The following is an 18544-nucleotide window of genomic DNA, read 5'->3' on the forward strand; positions in this document are numbered from 1 at the left end:
GCTATGTTGTCCTTCGACAGTGCAATCCCGCTCTCAAGTTAATTAGGATGGTCATATGAAAAAGCCTTTGAAACTGTGACATGTTGATCTGGTTTTCTTGCAAGTAGATTTACTTTTCGGCCAATTAATTGTCTCAGTTTCTTGCAGGCAGTTTGTGTTTCACCGGAGTAGGCCTCGTCCAAGTCTCACCAGCGTATAAGTGTCACCCTGTACTTTTTTCTTGAAAGTCCAGTCCCGCCTTGCGAAACCGATGACACATAGGACGCGTACATCCACCACCTCATAAAACCACATATCATCGTTGGTGATTTTTTTAGGAAGTCCCACATGCATCCTCTGTGGGATTTGCCTGTTTGCTTCACCATACAGTCAAGTCAAGGGCCAAGGTTCAACTGTAACTTTCATGTCCACATGATACTGCGAGTACTGAATGGACATGGAGTATTTGATCCCGAACTCATATGCTCCCGCATGAACAGTAAAATCCAAAAAAAAAATAAAAAATTCAAAAAAATTCTGATATATTTTGTGATGAACATTGACAAAATTTCTAACTACGTGCAAAATTTCAGGCTGAAATGACATTCGTGGGGGTCTGGGCAAAAAAAATAAAATCGGTGCTCCAAAAAGACTATTGTTGGAAGCATTTTGGAGCATCGATTTTGTTATTTTTGCCCAGACCTCCACAAATGTCATTTCAATGTGAAATTCTGCATGCAGTTAGAACATTCAGCAATGTTCATCACAAAAAAAACAGATCTTTTTGAATTTTTTTTACTTTTTTTCGATTTTACTATTCATGCAGGAGCATATGAGCTCGGGATCAAAATAGCACTTTCGCTGAATAAGGTTTGAATTGACATATCGTCATTATTCCAGTACAACCATATGCCACCACTACGTTCATCACTACCGACTCCATAACTAGTAGTGATGTTCTGGACTAGGGGGTCCCCACCTAGGTGACCCACAGTCCCTGGGCCGACCTTGTGGCCCACCGTTCTCAACAAGGAAGGACTCCGGAAGCCTCGAACCCAATCGTGCTCAAGACGGACACTGCCGAACACTTGGCGTATACCTCAAGGCAACTCCAAATGTCGGCGTGTTTATTCCTAGTTGGCAACCGACCATGTGTAACACTAGATACCCCTAGTGCCTATATATGCCGGAGGATTTAGTCGGTAGAGGCACAATCACAATTAACGATCTCGTGGTAGATCAACCTGTTCGATACTCCATCATCAATATAATCAAGCAGGAAGTAGGTTTTTACCTCTTCGTGAGGGCCCGAACCTGGGCAAACTGTCTCACCAAATCGCGAAGCTCTTTGAAGATCGCTTCATAGCCAATCCCGTGGTAGTTATAGCATAGGGTACTCATTGGTCCCAATGGTACACTGAGAAGTTCTCTGGCGAGCTTCAGTTTTCTCCTGGTGACGATGTACGAGATCACAGAGTCATCCAAAGGCTCCACCTCCTCCCCAAGCAGTTCTTCTTCCATCCCCTATGTTCCAGTGTGTACCGATGGATAGTCAATTGCCAAACCAGCCTGCACCTGACTCAAAATATGAGGACTATATGCTCCCCCGTGTCCCATTCCATGTGGATATGACACATGAATCCTCACACCTCGCAATCTAGCTTAACTTCTCCATCTGGATGAATCCCAACAAAATAGGTTATCTCTCTAGTGACATCCATCAACACTCCCATACGAACCAACTTACTCACAGGATTAATGTCCACCAGGATAAGAGTGCCTTTCTTTCCTGCCATCCGCTTCACCAAACCCCTCTTGCGATAGAGATCCGAAATGTCGTGGATTTGCACCCCATGCATGAATCTTGTTGAGCGGAACATCGATGATCTTATCCACACCATCATATTTGGATAGAATCAAACCATAGCCGCGGACGATCCACTGTCCCTCTTCCATGACACGGTTCCAACTGCCAACACAGTTTGCTTACACAACGATATGATTGTCTTCCATGGCCTTGAATTGCATCTCGCACATCGTCACCCAATAAAATTTCATCGTCATCCCCAATGAATTATGAATGTAAGGTTTAGTTGTCAGGAGCCCTGGAGTCAGGCCAAACAAGGGATAAGATCGAGAAAATTCAAGCAGCCTCAGTCGCCGTTATCAGAATCGCTTGAGAGGTAGTTTCCTAGGTTTTCCTCTTTATCGCTCAATCCTAAGGAAAACACACCCGCTCAACCGACTGATAGCTGGTCGTGTGTCGGTCGCTTCCGCGACCGTCAGATCAACATTTGGTCGTGTGGCTTGCAACACCCTCCTACCACATGGACACGCTTGCAACATGGGCCGTGTTGCAAACAGCCCAGCGCATTGTGGGGTGTGATGCAGACCGGCCAGGTGGAGGGAGAGCCATGGCAGCCAGATCCCACAACGTGATGACAACGCAACCACGATCGAGTAGATCGGCGGTGATCTACAGCGGCGGCCTTCTCTCCTCAGTGAGGTCAGGCCCGGCCCTGAGGGGGGGCAGGGGGGGCGGCCGCCCCGGGCCCCCCAAACCCAGGGGCCCCCTCCCAGATATGTTGAACGCTGGTGGCCCATCGGCCCGTAGCTTCTCCCGCAATGAAATTAACCAAAGTAAAGGAAAGACGTAGTAATATAGGAAAGTACACCATACGCATCCAATCACGTCGTCCAATCAGTACGATCATGTCTCGTGACACGTGAGATCGCATCCCTAATTCACTGCCCTATTCTCTATTCCCCCGTCACGAACTCTCGATCACAAGTCGCAGGCCGCCGGCAGATACAATTCTCCCGTAGCTGGCTGCAGCGGGGACTCAAGCACGTCGCCAGGCCATGGGAATTGACAGCGCCGAGCGCCTCCGGCCGGTATCCAGTTTCCAGGCGTTGGGCGTACGATGTGGACTTCAAACGCGAACACGTACACCGTCGAGTACCTCATTGCTGACCATCTAATCAGGGAAGCCGATGCGATTGGTCTGAGGTATATCATCGTACTATTACCTATTCCCCAATCCTTATGTATGTACTGTACTAATTAAGTAATTTGCCTTCACATACATATATGATGCATATCTTGCACAGATAATGGTTTGGCAATACTATGCATCTATAAGAAACTGTTGGACAAAATTGACGTCGACCCAATCATAAATGAATTTGCATCGAGAATTATTTTAAGAGACTCAAACTTATGTATCTACGTATAGTTCTTTTGCCTTTGTTTGGTAATTCTGTAGTAAGGTTTCTGGATGTTTTCTAGGATCGGCAAATGTGTAACATTTGTAGTTTTCGTTTGTGCACATGTATGTCCTCAGTAGAAGAATGAGTGATCATGCGTCATGCGAAGCAAACTTAAGGTCCCCAATGCTCAGCGGGATGTTAAAATAAACCTTTAAGATAACATCTAAAAAAATCAGATGCAAATATCAAAATTGGGTCCATTAAAGTGTTTATTAATGTGTGACCCTTATATTAGGGCCCCCTGATTTTCTGCTTCGCCCCGGGCCCCCAAAATCGCAGGACCGGCCCTGAGTGAGGTAACCATCCACACATCTCTTTTTCCCTTACTTTGTTTGCGATGGCAACATAGGGCATGTTGCAAACAGTCAAACAACGATTAGTGTTTGCAAATGCGAGCGCCTACGGTGTATATGATAGCTGGGCTAGGGGATGTAAGAAAAATTACTAATTTGACCCTCGGTCCCAGTGTTATATTTGACTATTTACTAAAATCTCCTTTTGGGGAGAAGGTGGATTGGTATCCAAGCTCAACAAGGCTTACGTTGCAAACACTCCTAAGTAGGCTGACGTGGGCTAGATTGGACGGCTGTCGCGCGATGGATCCAGCGAGTCTGGAGTCAGCCGATCCAATCCGCGTGTCAGCCAGCCGACGCGTAGCGCGCCCCAAATCTTAATTAGTATCAGGCTTTCTTTTCCCTAACGTGCTGTGCCAGAGAAGCCCAAAACAAAACTAGGGTGTGACCAAAACAACTAATATCCAAACAACTAGGCCACCACGAGAGAATTAGCAAGTCGTTGGATGATGTATTGTCGAACACATATTGCATTGACCTAGAGAGCGAGTTATTAATGCCCGCTCCTCCTTTTCCGTCTGCAACTGCTGGACTGGATTAATCAAACCGCCATACATATTATCGCCGCTAGCAGTATCTTCCAGCCGTCAGTCAAAATCGCCGATCACCGATCTTATCCTAATCTACTTGACGACGCCACGGCTCAAGGCTAAGTATTTGTATCCCTGCGCCGGCCCAAGCGTATATCCTGCATCGCAGTTAGACTTGTGGTTAGATCAGCTGCAATACATAGACTTGTGATTATTTTATTCTAGTAATTACGTAGATTGCATAAGCAGCCTAGAGATTAATCAAAGTAATCTAGGAGTGTTTACTTATTTTTAGTTTTGTTGGCCATTACGGCGGGAGTAACTATTTTAAGCTTGTAGGAGTACATCTCTTCATAGAGCATTAGGGTCTCGTCCACAGCGGCCGCAGTATATAGTTGCCTGGGTAGCATGCATTACGGTTCTAGGAACACTAAAATCTGCAAGTTCTTGTTCATTAAACAAGATTCAGGATCCCATTAAGAAAACAATTAGAGTTTCATCAATGCATGCTGCCTACCATAATTTGGTTGCAGATGCCTTAATTATGTGGCGCCGCATATCCGTCATGTCCATATTCTTACCATTTCACCTCCCTTGATTATTTGAGGTGATGCCAATCCCTTCCTTGTGTGATGCAGATCAATCGTTTCCACACCCTCTTATCGCCCTTGGTTATACTAATAAATGTGTACGTGCAATGCACGATGATATTAGGTAATATATTAATTACACGTAAATATTAGGTAGGATATTATTTGAGTATTAATTATGTGTTTAGCATTGACATTAATATTTGGTATGATATTAACTGTACAGTAAACGTGTTGAGCGCTCACCACTGGAGCAGACTGAGTCGTTGGATCGGTCTGATTTGACGGTCGAGATTTGTTGAATCTGCCCCTTTGGATCTTTTTATATTGGTATAGATATATATATATATATATACATATAGGCACGTGACATGGCTAACAATTCAACTTCTTCAGTTGACAAGCCCATACCCGAGACCTCGTCCAGATACCTCACAGACTGTGTCACATCGGCCACAACTTTGGGGTGACTAGGTACTCGCTGCTCGACGGCAGGGGTATCAACAACTTCATTAGCTCCAGCAGATTCAGCGTCAGCGGCTTTGACTGGAACATCAGGATCTATCCTGATGGGGAAAGGGAGCAAGACAAAGCTGCCTACATGTCCGTCTTCTTGTGTTTCTGCAGTGGTGCAACAATGGATGTGAAGGTCAAGTTCACTTTGAGTTTACTGGGGAAAGATGGGAAAATTAGTAATCTAAATAGCAAAACAACAAACAGCCAACTTTAAGCCTGTAGGTGATACTTGGGGCTGGGACAAATTCATTGACAAGTCCAGGCTGCACAAACTGCTATCCCGCAATGACGGCTGCTTCACAATCAGGTGCATTTTGACCGTCGTAAAAGACCATCACACGGAAGATGTAAGCACAGTCCTAGTCCCGGTCCCACAGTCAGAGCTGCACACGCACTTGGCAAACATGTTGAAGGACGGACAAGGCGTGGATGTGACATTCAGTGTTGGCGGCCAACTGTTCAGTGCACACCGATACGTGTTAGCCGCACGATTGTCAGTCTTCAAAGCTGAGCTGTTTGGTCAAATGAAAGAGACCACCATGGAACGTATCAAGATCGATGACATGGAGCCTGCCATCTTTGATGCACTTCTTCACTTCATATACACAGATAACCTGCCAAACAAATGTGATGTTGATCAAAATGTGGCATTGCAACACTTGTTGGTTGCCACAGATCGGTATGGACTGGAGAGGCTAAAGGCCATTTGCGAAGGGAGGCTATGCGCCTATGCCATAGAATTGATGTGCAAACAGTTGCAACCACGCTTGCTTTAGCGGAGCAGCACCACAATCCACACCTCAAAAATGCTTGTCTCAGATACCTTTGTTCACGAGACGTGCTCCCAGCTGTCAAGGAGACCGACGGATTCAAGCACCTCACTGCAAGCTGCCCAGAGATTATGATTGAAAGTTTCGAGAAGGTCGTACCACCGTCAGGAGTATGAGCAGTCTATCTTAGAATTTGCTTGAAGTCTGGAGTTCTAGCTGTAATGTACCAATTAGTATCATGGGTATGGTGTGTCCAATTGCAAAACTGAATTTGTCTTCGAGAATGGGGCGCTAAAAATTCTAAGGAAATTCACATGGTCGTTCTTCCTTTTTGAGTTGTTCTCTATATCCCTTATTTTGCTAGTCAATTTTCATGCAGAACCAAAGGGCACTAGGTTAACATACTGATATCGATATATAATGGGCTGGAGCTCTGAACCTGACCTTATCTGCTGCACTGCAGTCCCTTCCACTTCTACACTAGCAGGCAGAAGAGCGGTGACACTCCGCGCCCAAAGGAGAGCCCATTTGAATCTTTGGTGTTGATTTTGTTAAAAATAATAGAATAGGAGAGCCTGTTTGAATCACTCGGAAAAAATGACAGGTATGTTCATTAAAGAAATGCCTATTATTGATGTGCAAGCAGAGCATGAAACATGATCAATTCATGTATATGAAAACTCAAAGACTTGCATTATAGTTTTAGGAACCTAAGAACAGAACCAAATAAAATTAAGAAAAAAATTGTGCAAAGGATATAGGAGGTATGTAATCATGCATTTTGAATATAGTGTTGTCTTCTGAAATTCGGCATATTGTGTCTTTACACCATCAGAGAAATCGGTGAATAAGGAGATCCATGATGATCTTTTTCGGCAAGATTATGTCCTCACAGTGCGTAGTCCCTCAATCAAAAGGAACAAACATGTTCTGTTTCCAGCTCTTACATTTAGATTGATAACCTTCCCTTTGTTTGTATAGAGTGAAACAATGGTAATATCTGCCATAATTCTCATATATGGCACTCCCTCCGTCCCATAATGTAAGACGCTTTTTGACACTATGTAAGACGCTTTTTAACACTAGTGTAATGTCAAAAAGTGTCTTACATTATGAGACGAAGGGAGTACATAACAATGAGGAAACTTAACATCCGAAGCATCTTATGAGGATAAAATAGATATTGGCAAATCCATATTGTACAGAAGATAAAATTTCTACAGAATAATATATGGAAAAACATCATCCAGGCTGTCTAGCCAAATTGAAGTGACTAACAATCCTGCAAAAATAATAATTTAAGTGAAAAACACCGAGGTGCGAATGAGGCAACATATTTGGATTTAATAAAAAAAATTAACTCTAGCCATACTCAAGCCTACACTATTGTATTTTTCACATCGTTCGGTCATGCAAGTGAAAGGCAATAATGACTATAATTTGGTGAGGTGACCGTGGGAAAGGAATACTGGTATGAACTCTTCTTCTTTTGTTTTTGTAAATATGTTTAACTCAGTAGTCCTGATTCAGCATGTTATGAGTAAACATGTTTGTGATGAAATTAGAGATTTTAGTTTTTCATGCTATGCTTAAGTAGCTATTAGTGGATAATATGTTATCTTGTGTGTTAACATGCATTAAAATGACTATGATATAATATGTTAGAATGGTATCTTCCTTAAAGAAATGAAGTAGCTTGACTTGGCACATCTTCATGAATGTAATTTATTCAAACCCAATATGGCTTCTATGATATTTATGTTCAGGGTGTCTATATCCTCATGCTTAGGTTCAATGTTAATTATTCAAATTGCATGATTATTTCCGTTGTTATTCTTTAGTTGGTGACTTCTCAATCTATTTGCTAGTCTTCGCATATACTAAGCGAAAATATTGCTTGTGCATCCTCAACCCTGAAATGAAAGTTATGCCATAAGAGTTTATTCGCTTGTCACTACCCTAGCACATACGGTATTACCCTGCCATTCAAAGTAAATTTGTATGTGTCATCTCTAAATACTTCAAATAAACATATGTTTTGTGAGCCCGTACAACTCATGGAGCAATGGGGCGGTTAATATCTTTCATACTAAGTGTGTTTAACTTACAACGAGAGTTTATTCACTCCTCAACTTTCAAAATAAACCTCCCGTGTAAGTTGATTGTTGGAGGGCACCTGAGGATTTGGCTAGCAATGGATTGTGTCTGTATGGTTGTGGAGGAGAAAATTCTTTGTCTTTTGGGAATCGTTATTAACGTGTTTAGTATGGAAGATATTGAAAACCTTTGTCGTGGCGTTGACAAGAAAAGCACACCACTTAAAATGCATTCATCTATGTCTTAAAGCTATGAGCTCTGGCACGCCTCCAAATCCCTACTTCCCTATGTGAAGGGATCTTCTTTTACTTTTATGTTATCTATTTTTACTGTTGAGTCATCATCTTCTCATTCAAGCAACAATCCTGGGAGCGTTATTGTCATTCTTTTAACATGCATTGGGTCTAATAAGTGTTGGATGTGAGCACGACTGGATGTCTTCTGCCATGAATTACAATGTTTAATCACTTCTTGAACTTTGGAGATGCTCTGCATTTATGTTTTGCGGTCTTAGAATGCGCTAGAGAGATACTTGTTTCGATAAATTGTTGGCATTTGAGATATATTATTATTGCTCGCTAGTTGATTATGCCATTGACATGAGTAAATGTGAGTTCTAAGTGTTATCATAGATGTGGTTAGTTCATTATCTTTGCTAAAAACTTGGTTGCGAGTTAAGCTTAGATACGACAACAAAAACAAAAGAGTTTGTAAAAGTTTTTTCATTGTCAAATTCGGTTGGTCAACGGAACTGCTTGAGGACAAGCAATGAGTTAAGCTTGGGGGAGTAGATACCTCTCAAATTTATCTACTTTTCCAAACACTTTTGCTCTTCTTTTGGACTCTAATTTAAATGATTTGAATTAGACTAACCCAGACTGACGCTATTTTTAGCATAACTACCTTGATGTTTTTTTTGCAGAAATAAAAAGTTCTTGCAATCAGACGAAAATTTATGGAGAATTGTTTTGAAATATATAAAAATATTGGCGCGAAGAAATACCGAGGGGGCCACCATAGGGCTACGAGCTAAGGGCTGCCTCCCTAGTGCGTGCCGACTGAGCTTGTGGACCCACATGCACCATTTACCCTAAACCCGGGTCGATCGGTATAATTTTTCTGAGGAAAAAACAGAGGGAATGTTTCATCGCGTTTTACGATACAGAGTCGACGCCACCTCCTGTTCTTCTCCGGGAGGAAGGATCCGGAGTCCGTTCAGGGCTTCGGAGATGGCAATTCGTTGGCATCGTCATCAATGACCTCATGATGTTGACAATTTCATCGTAAGCATATTGGAGGTAGATGAAGATAGATGAGATTTGTCATCTAATAAAGTAAAAAATTTAGATCTTGATCCCTAGTATCCACTATGTTCTGAGATTGATGTTGCTACGACTTTGCTATGCTTAATACTTCTCACTAGGGCTCGAGTGCCATGATTTCAAATCTGAACCTATTATGTTTCCATGAATATATATGCTCCACTTGTCGTATGAACTTGATCTCCAGTGATGTGGTCGGTAGCCTTGGTGACGGCATACCAATTGGTATCCACACCATAGGAATTTACCATTGTCTTCACCATCTTCTTTGGTATTGCCGAGGGTGTGCAAAGCGGTTGTCATGCCTCTTCCAGCAGTGATACACCTCATGACCTTCGCGGTGACAGATTTGGCATCTTTCCTCTCACGCCATACCACCGCCACCTCCTTGATAGCCACCACCATGCTGGTAGCTGCCTTGGTATCCGCCACCACCACCCTGTTAGCAACTACCGCGGACGCCTTGCTGATGTTGGCTCTACCGATTAGGATGATAGCCACTGCCTCCTTGAGCACCGCATCCTCCTTTGGATCCACCGCTGCTGCGACCATCATAGTCACCACCACTACGACTAGAAGATCCTCGACCACCCTTGTGAAGGAAATATGCCCTAGAGGCAATAATAAAGTTATTATTTATTTCCTTATATCATGATAAATGTTTATTATTCATGCTAGAATTGTATTAACCGGAAACATAATACATGTGTGAATACATAGACAAACATAGTGTCACTCGTATGCCTCTACTTGACTAGCTCGTTTATCAAAGATGGTTATGTTTCCTAACCATGGACAAAAGAGTTGTCATTTGATTAACGGGATCACATCATTAGGAGAATGATGTGATTGACTTGACCCATTCCGTTAGCTTAGCACTTGATCGTTTAGTATGTTGCTATTGCTTTCTTCATGACTTATACATGTTCCTATAACTATGACATTATGCAACTCCCGTTTACCGGAGGAACACTTTGGGTGCTACCAAACGTCACAACGTAACTGGGTGATTATAAAGGAGTACTACAAGTGTCTCCAAAGGTACATGTTGGGTTGGCGTATTTCGAGATTAGGTTTTATCACTCCGATTGTCGGAGAGGTATCTCTGGGCCCTCTCGGTAATGCACATCACTATAAGCCTTGCAAGCAATGTAGCTAATGAGTTAGTTAGGGAATGATGCATTACGTAACGAGTAAAAAGACTTGCCGGTAACGAGATTGAACTAGGTATTGGATACCGACGATCGAATCTCGGGCAAGTAACATACCGATGACAAAGGGAACAAAGTATGTTGTTATGCGGTTTGACCGATAAAGATCTTCGTAGAATATGTGGGAGCCAATATGAGCATCCAGGTTCCGCTATTGGTTATTGACCGAGAATAGTTCTAGGTCATGTCTACATTGTTCTCGAACCCGTAGGGTCCGCACGCTTAAGGTTTCGATGACAGTTATATTATGAGTTTATGAGTTTTGATGTATCGAAGGAGTTCGGAGTCTCGGATGAGATCGGGGACATGACGAGGAGTCTCGAAATGGTCGAGACATAAAGATCGATATATTGGACGACTATATTCGGAGTTCGGAAAGGTTCCGAGTGATTCGGGTATTTTTCGGAGTACCTGAGAGTTACGGGAATTCGCCGGGGAGTATATGGGCCTTATTGGGCCATACGGGAATAGAGGAGAGAGGCCGAAAGGAAGGAGGCGCGCAGCCCCCCTCTGGTCTGAATTGGACAAGGGGTGCGGCCCCCTTTTCCTTCCTCCTCTCCCCCTCTTTCCCCCTTCTCCTACTCCAACAAGGAAGGAGGGAGTCCTACTCCCGGTGGGAGTAGGACTCCCCTTGGCGCGCCCTTACTAGGCCGGCCGCCCCCTCCCCCCTTGCTCCTTTATATACGGGGGCAGGGGGGCACCTCTAGGCACAACAACAATTGATCCCTTGGATCTCTTAGCCGTGTGCGGTGCCCCCCTCCACCATAATCCACCTCGATAATATCGTAGCGGTGCTTAGGCGAAGCCCTGCGTCGGTAGTACATCAAGATCGTCACCACGCCGTCGTGCTGACGGAACTCTCCCTCGACACTCGGCTGGATCGGAGTTCGAGGGACGTCATCGAGCTGAACGTGTGCTAGAACTCGGAGGTGCCGTAGTTTCGGTGCTTGATCGGTCGGGCCGTGAAGACGTACGACTACATCAACCGCATTGTTCTAACGCTTCCGCTTTTGGTCTACGAGGGTACGTGGACAACACTCTCCCCTCTCATTGCTATGCCATCACCATGATCTTGCGTGTACGTAGGAAATTTTTGAAATTACTACGTTCCCCAACAGTGGCATCTGAGCCTAGGTTTTATGCGTTGATGTTATATGCACGAGTAGAACACAAGTGAGTTGTGGGCGATACAAGTCATACTGCTTACCAGCATGTCATACTTTGGTTCGGCGGTATTGTGAGATGAAGCGGCCCGGACCGACATTACGCGTACGCTTACGCGAGGCTGGTTTCACCGTTGCGAGCACTCGTGCTTAAAGGTGGCTGGCGGGTGTCTGTCTCTCTCACTTTAGCTGAATCGAGTGTGGCTACACCCGGTCCTTGCGAAGGTTAAAACAGCACCAACTTGACGAACTATCGTTGTGGTTTTTGTGCGTAGGTAAGAACGGTTCTTGCTAAAAGCCCGTAGCAGCCACGTAAAATTTGCAACAACAAAGTAGAGGACGTCTAACTTGTTTTTGCAGGGCATGTTGTGATGTGATATGGTCAAGACGTGATGCTATATTTTATTGTATGAGATGATCATGTTTTGTAACCGAAGTTATCGGCAACTGGCAGGAGCCATATGGTTGTCGTTTTATTGTATGAAATGCAAACGCCCTGTAATTCCTTTACTTTATCTCTAAGCGGTAGCGATAGTCGTAGAAGCAATAGATGGCGTAACGACAACGATGCTACGATGGAGATCAAGGTGTCGCGCCGGTGACGATGGTGATCACGACGGTGCTTCGAAGATGAAGATCACAAGCACAAGATGATGATGGCCATATCATATCACTTATATTGATTGCATGTGATGTTTATCCTTTATGCATCTTATCTTGCTTTGATTGATGGTAGCATTTTAAGATGATCTCTCACTAATAATCAAGAAGTGTTCTCCCTGAGTATGCACCGTTGCGAAAGTTCTTCGTGCTGAGACACCACGTGATGATCGGGTGTGATAGGCTTTATGTTCAAATACAACGGGTGCAAAACAGTTGCACACGCGGAATACTCAGGTTAAACTTGACGAGCCTAGCATATACAGATATGGCCTCGGAACACGGAGACCGAAAGGTCAAGCGTGAATCATATAGTAGATATGATCAACATATTGATGTTCACCGTTGAAACTACTCCATCTCACGTGATGATAGTACATGGTGTAGTTGATATGGATCACGTAATCACTTAGAGGATTAGAGGGATGTCTATCTAAGTGGGAGTTCTTAAGTAATATGATTAATTGAACTTAAATTTATCATGAACTTAGTCCTGGTAGTATTTTGCAAATTATGTTGTAGATCAATAGCTTGCATTGTTGCTTTCATATGTTTATTTTCATTTTGTTCCTAGAGAAAACTGTGTTGAAAGATGTTAGTAGCAATGATGCGGATTGGATCCGTGATCTGAGGTTTATCCTCATTGCTGCAAGAGGAATTATGTCCTTAATGCACCGCTAGGTGACAGACCTATTGCAGGAGCAGACGCAGACGTTATGAACGTTTGGCTAGCTCAATATGATGACTACTTGATAGTTTAGTGCACCATGCTTAACGGCTTAGAATCGGGACTTCAAAGATGTTTTGAACGTCATGGACCATATGAGATGTTCCAGGAATTGAAGTTAATATTTCAAGAAAATACCCGAGTTGAGAGATATGAAGTCTCCAACAAGTTCTATAGCTAAAAGATGGAGGAGAATCGCTCAACTAGTGAGCATGTGCTCAGATTGTCTGGGTACTACAATCGCTTGAATCAAGTGGGAGTTAATCTTCCAGATAAAATAGTGATTGACAGAATTCTCTAGTCACCATCACCAAGTTAGTAGAACTTCGTGATGAACTATAATATGCAAGGGATGACGAAAGTGATTTCCAAGCTCTTCGTGATGTTGAAATCAATGAAGGTAGAAATCAAGAAAGAGCATCAAGTGTTGATGATTGACAAGACCACTAGTTTCAAGAAAAGGGCAAAGGGAAAGAAAGGGAACTTCAAGCAGAATGGCAAGCAAGTTGTCACTCCCGTGAAGAAGCCCAAAGCTGGACCAAAGCCTGAAACTGATGATTATACTGCAAAGGAAATGGTCACTAGAAGCGGAAATGCCCTGAATATTTGGTGGATAAGAAGGATGGCAAAGTGAACAAGGGTATATTTGATATACATGTTATTGATGTGTACCTTACTAGTGTTTATAGTAACCCCTGAGTATTTGATACTTGTTCGGTTGCTAAGATTAGTAACTCGAAACAGGAGTTACAGAATAAACAGAAACTAGTTGAGGGTGAAGTGATGATGTGTGTTGGAAGTGGTTCCAAGATTGATATGATCATCATCGCACACTCCCTATACTTTCGGGATTAGTGTTAAACCTAAATAAATATTATTTGGCATTTGCGTTGAGCATGAATATGATTTGATCATGTTTATTGCAATACGGTTATTCATTTAAAGTCAAAGAATAATTGTTATTCTGTTTACATGAATAAAGCCTTCGATGGTCATACACCCAATGAAAATAGTTTGTTGGATCTCGATCGTAGTGATACACATAATCATAATGTTGATGCCAAAAGATGCAAAGTTAATAATGATAGTGCAACTTATTTGTGGCACTGCCGTTTGGGTCATATCGGTGTAAAGCGCATGAAGAAACTCCATAAAGATGGATTTTTGGAATCACTTGGTTATGAATCATTTGATGCTTGCGAACCGTGCCTTTTGGGCAAGATGACTAAAAATCCGTTCTTCAGAACAATGGAACGAGCTACTGACTTGTTGGAAATAATACATACCGATGTATGTGATCCAATGAGTGTTGATGCTCGTGGCAAGTATCGTTATTTTCTGACCTTCACAAGATGATTTGAGCAGATATGGGTATATCTACTTGATGAAACATAAGTCTGAAATAATTGTAAGGTTCAAAGAATTTCAGAGTGAAGTGGAAAAATCATCGTAACAAGAAAATAAAGTTTCTGCGATCTGATCGCGGAGACGAATATTTGAGTTACGAGTTTGGTCTTTAATTAAAACAATGTGGAATAGTTTCACAGCTCACGCCACCTGGAACGCCACAACGTTATGGTGTGTCCGAACATCGTAACCGCACTTTATTGGATATGGTGCGATCTATGATGTCTCTTATTGATTTACCATTATTGTTTTGGGGTTATGCATTAGAGACAACTGCATTCACGTTTAATAGGGCACCATCTAAATCCGTTGAGACGACACCGTATGAACTGTGGTTTAGCAGTAAACCTAAGCTGTTGTTTCTTAAAGTTTGGAGTTGTGATGCTTATATGAAAAAGGTTTTCAACTTGATAAGCTCAAACCCAAATCGGAGAAGTGCGTCTTCATAGAATACCCAAAGGAAATTGTTGGGTACACCTTCTATCACAGATCCGAAGGCAAGATATTCATTGCTCAAAATGGATCCTTTCTAGAGAAGAAGTTTCTCTCGAAAAAAGTGAGTGGGAGGAAAGTAGAACTTGATGAGGTAATTATACCTTCTCCCTTATTGGAAAGTAGTTCATCACTGAAATCAGTTCTAGTGATTCCTACACCAATTAGTGAGGAAGTTAATGATGATGATCATGAAGCTTCAGATCAAGTTACTACCAAACCTCGTAGGTCTTCCAGAATAAGATCCGCACCAAAGTGGTACTGTAATCCCGTTCTAGAAGTCATGTTACTAGACCATAATGAACCTACGAACTATGAGGAAGCGATGATGAGCCTAGATTCTGCGAAATGGCTTGAGGCCATGAAATCTGAGATAGGATCCATGTATGAGAACAAAGTATGGACTTTGATTGACTTGTTCGATGATCAGCAAGCCATGTTAAATAAATGGATCTTCAAGAGGAAGACGGACACTGATAGTAGTGTTACTATCTACAAAGCTCGACTTGTCACAAAAAGGTTTTTGACAAGTTCAAGGTGTTGACTACAATGAGATTTTCTCAACTGTAGCGATGCTTAAGTCTGTCCGAATCATGTTAGCAATTGTCACATGTTATGAAATCTGGCAAATGGATGTCAAAACTACATTCTTTAATGGATTTATTAAAGAAGAGTTGTATATGATGCAACCAGAAGGTTTTGTTAATCCTAAAGGTACTAACAAAATGTGCAAGCTCCAACGATCCATCAATGGACTGGTGCAAGCATCTCGGAGTTGGAATATACGCTTTGATGAGTTGATCAAAGCATATGGTTTTATACAGACTTTTGAAGAAGTCTGTATCTACAAGAAAGTGAGTGGGAGCTCTGTAGCATTTCTGATATTATATGTGGATGATATATTGTTAATTGAAAATGATATGGAAATTCTGGATAGCATGAAAGGATACTTGAATAAGAGTTTTTCAAAGCAAGACCTTGGTGAAGCTGCTTACACATTGAGCATCAAGATCTATATAGATAGATCAAGATGCTTGATAAAAATTTTCAATGAGTACATACCTTGATAAATTTTTGAAATAGTTCAAAATGGAACAGTCAAAGAAGGAGTTCTTGCCTGTGTTACAAGGTGTGAAGTCGAGTAAGACTCAAGACCCGACCATTGCAGAAAATAGAAATAGAATGAAAAGGCATTCCCTATGCCTTAGTCATAGGTTCTATAAAGTATGCTATGCTGTGAACCAGACCTATTGTATACCTTGCTCTGTGTTTGGCAAAGGAATACAATTTTGATCTAATAAGTAGATCACTGGACATGGGTCAAGAATATCCTTAGTGAGGACTAAGGAGATGTTTCTCGATTATGGAGGTGATAAAAGAGCCCGTCGTAAAAGTTACAATGATGCAAGCTTTTACACCAATCCAGATGACTCTAAGTCTCAATCTGGATACATATTGAAAGTGGGAGCAATTAGCTAGAGTAGCTCCGTGCAGAGCATTGTGGACATAGCATATTTGCGAAATACATACAGCTCTGAATATGACAGACCTGTTGACTAAGCTTCTCTCACAAGCAAAACATGATCATACCTTATTACTCTTTGCGTGTTAATCACATAGCAATGTGAACTAGATTATTGACTCTAATAAACCCTTTGGGTGTTGATCACATGACGATGTGAACTATGGGTATTAATCACATACAGATGTGAATATTGGTGCTAAATCACATGGCGATGTGAACTAGATTATTGACTCTAGTGCAAGTGGGAGACTGAAGGAAATATGCCCTAGAGGCAATAATAAAGTTATTATTTATTTCCTTATATCATGATAAATGTTTATTATTCATGCTAGAATTGTATTAACCGGAAACATAATACATGCGTGAATACATAGACAAACATAGTGTCACTAGTATGCCTCTACTTGACTAGCTCGTTTATCAAAGATGGTTATGTTTCCTAACCATGGACAAAAGAGTTGTCATTTGATTAACGGGATCACATCATTAGGAGAATGATGTGATTGACTTGACCCATTCCGTTAGCTTAGCACTTGATCGTTTAGTATGTTGCTATTGCTTTCACATGACTTATACATGTTCCTGTAACTATGAGATTATGCAACTCCCGTTTACCGGAGGAACACTTTGGGTGCTACCAAATGTCACAACGTAACTGGGTGATTATAAAGGAGTACTACAGGTGTCTCCAAAGGTACATGTTGGGTTGTCGTATTTCGAGATTAGGTTTTGTCACTCCGATTGTCGGAGAGGTATCTCTGGGCCCTCTCGGTAATGCACATCACTATAAGCCTTGCAAGCAATGTAGCTAATGAGTTAGTTATGGAATGATGCATTACGTAACGAGTAAAGAGACTTGCCGGTAACGAGATTGAACTAGGTATTTGATACCGACGATCGAATCTCGGGCAAGTAACATACCGATGACAAAGGGAACAAAGTATGTTGTTATGCGGTTTGACCGATAAAGATCTTCGTAGAATATGTGGGAGCCAATATGAGCATCCAGGTTCCGCTATTGGTTATTGACCGAGAATAGTTCTAGGTCATGTCTACATTGTTCTCGAACCCGTAGGGTTCGCACGCTTAAGGTTTCGATGACAGTTATATTATGAGTTTATGAGTTTTGATGTACCGAAGGAGTTTGGAGTCCCGGATGAGATCGGGGACATGACGAGGAGTCTCGAAATGGTCGAGAGGTAAAGATCGATATATTGGACGACTATATTCGGAGTTCGGAAAGGTTCCGAGTGATTCGGGTATTTTTCGGAGTACCTGAGAGTTACGGGAATTCGCCAGGGAGTATATGGGCCTTATTGGGCCATACGGGAATAGAGGAGAGAGGCCGAAAGGAAGGAGGCGCGCAGCCCCCCTCTGGTCCGAATTGGACAAGGGGTGCGGCCCCCTTTTCCTTCCTCCTCTCCCCCTCTTTCCCCCTTCTCCTACTCCAACAAGGAAGGAGGGAGTCCTACTCCCGGTGGGAGTAGGACTCCCCTTGGCGCGCCCTTACTAGGCCGGCCGCCCCCTCCCCCCTTGCTCCTTTATATACGGGGGCAGGGGGGCACCTCTAGGCACAACAATAATTGATCCCTTGGATCTCTTAGCCGTGTGCGGTGCCCCCCTCCACCATAATCCACCTCGATAATATCGTAGCGGTGCTTAGGCGAAGCCCTGCGTCGGTAGTACATCAAGATCGTCACCACGCCGTCGTGCTGACGGAACTCTCCCTCGACACTCGGCTGGATCGGAGTTCGAGGGACGTCATCGAGCTGAACGTGTGCTAGAACTCGGAGGTGCCGTAGTTTCGGTGCTTGATCGGTCGGGCCGTGAAGACGTACGACTACATCAACCGCGTTGTTCTAACGCTTCCACTTTTGGTCTATGAGGGTACGTGGACAACACTCTCCCCTCTCGTTGCTATGCCATCACCAT

At 42.8% G+C, this 18544-nt stretch overlaps 1 pseudogene; it reads left to right on the forward strand.

Moving 5' to 3' along the window:
* The first annotated feature begins 5093 nt into the window (after window positions 1–5093).
* LOC119292387 lies at window positions 5094–6184 on the forward strand (annotated as a pseudogene).
* Window positions 6185–18544: the final 12360 nt, after the last annotated feature.

This window comes from Triticum dicoccoides, chromosome 4B (genome assembly GCF_002162155.2).
Source record: "Triticum dicoccoides isolate Atlit2015 ecotype Zavitan chromosome 4B, WEW_v2.0, whole genome shotgun sequence".
Classification (NCBI taxonomy): domain Eukaryota; kingdom Viridiplantae; phylum Streptophyta; class Magnoliopsida; order Poales; family Poaceae; genus Triticum; species Triticum dicoccoides.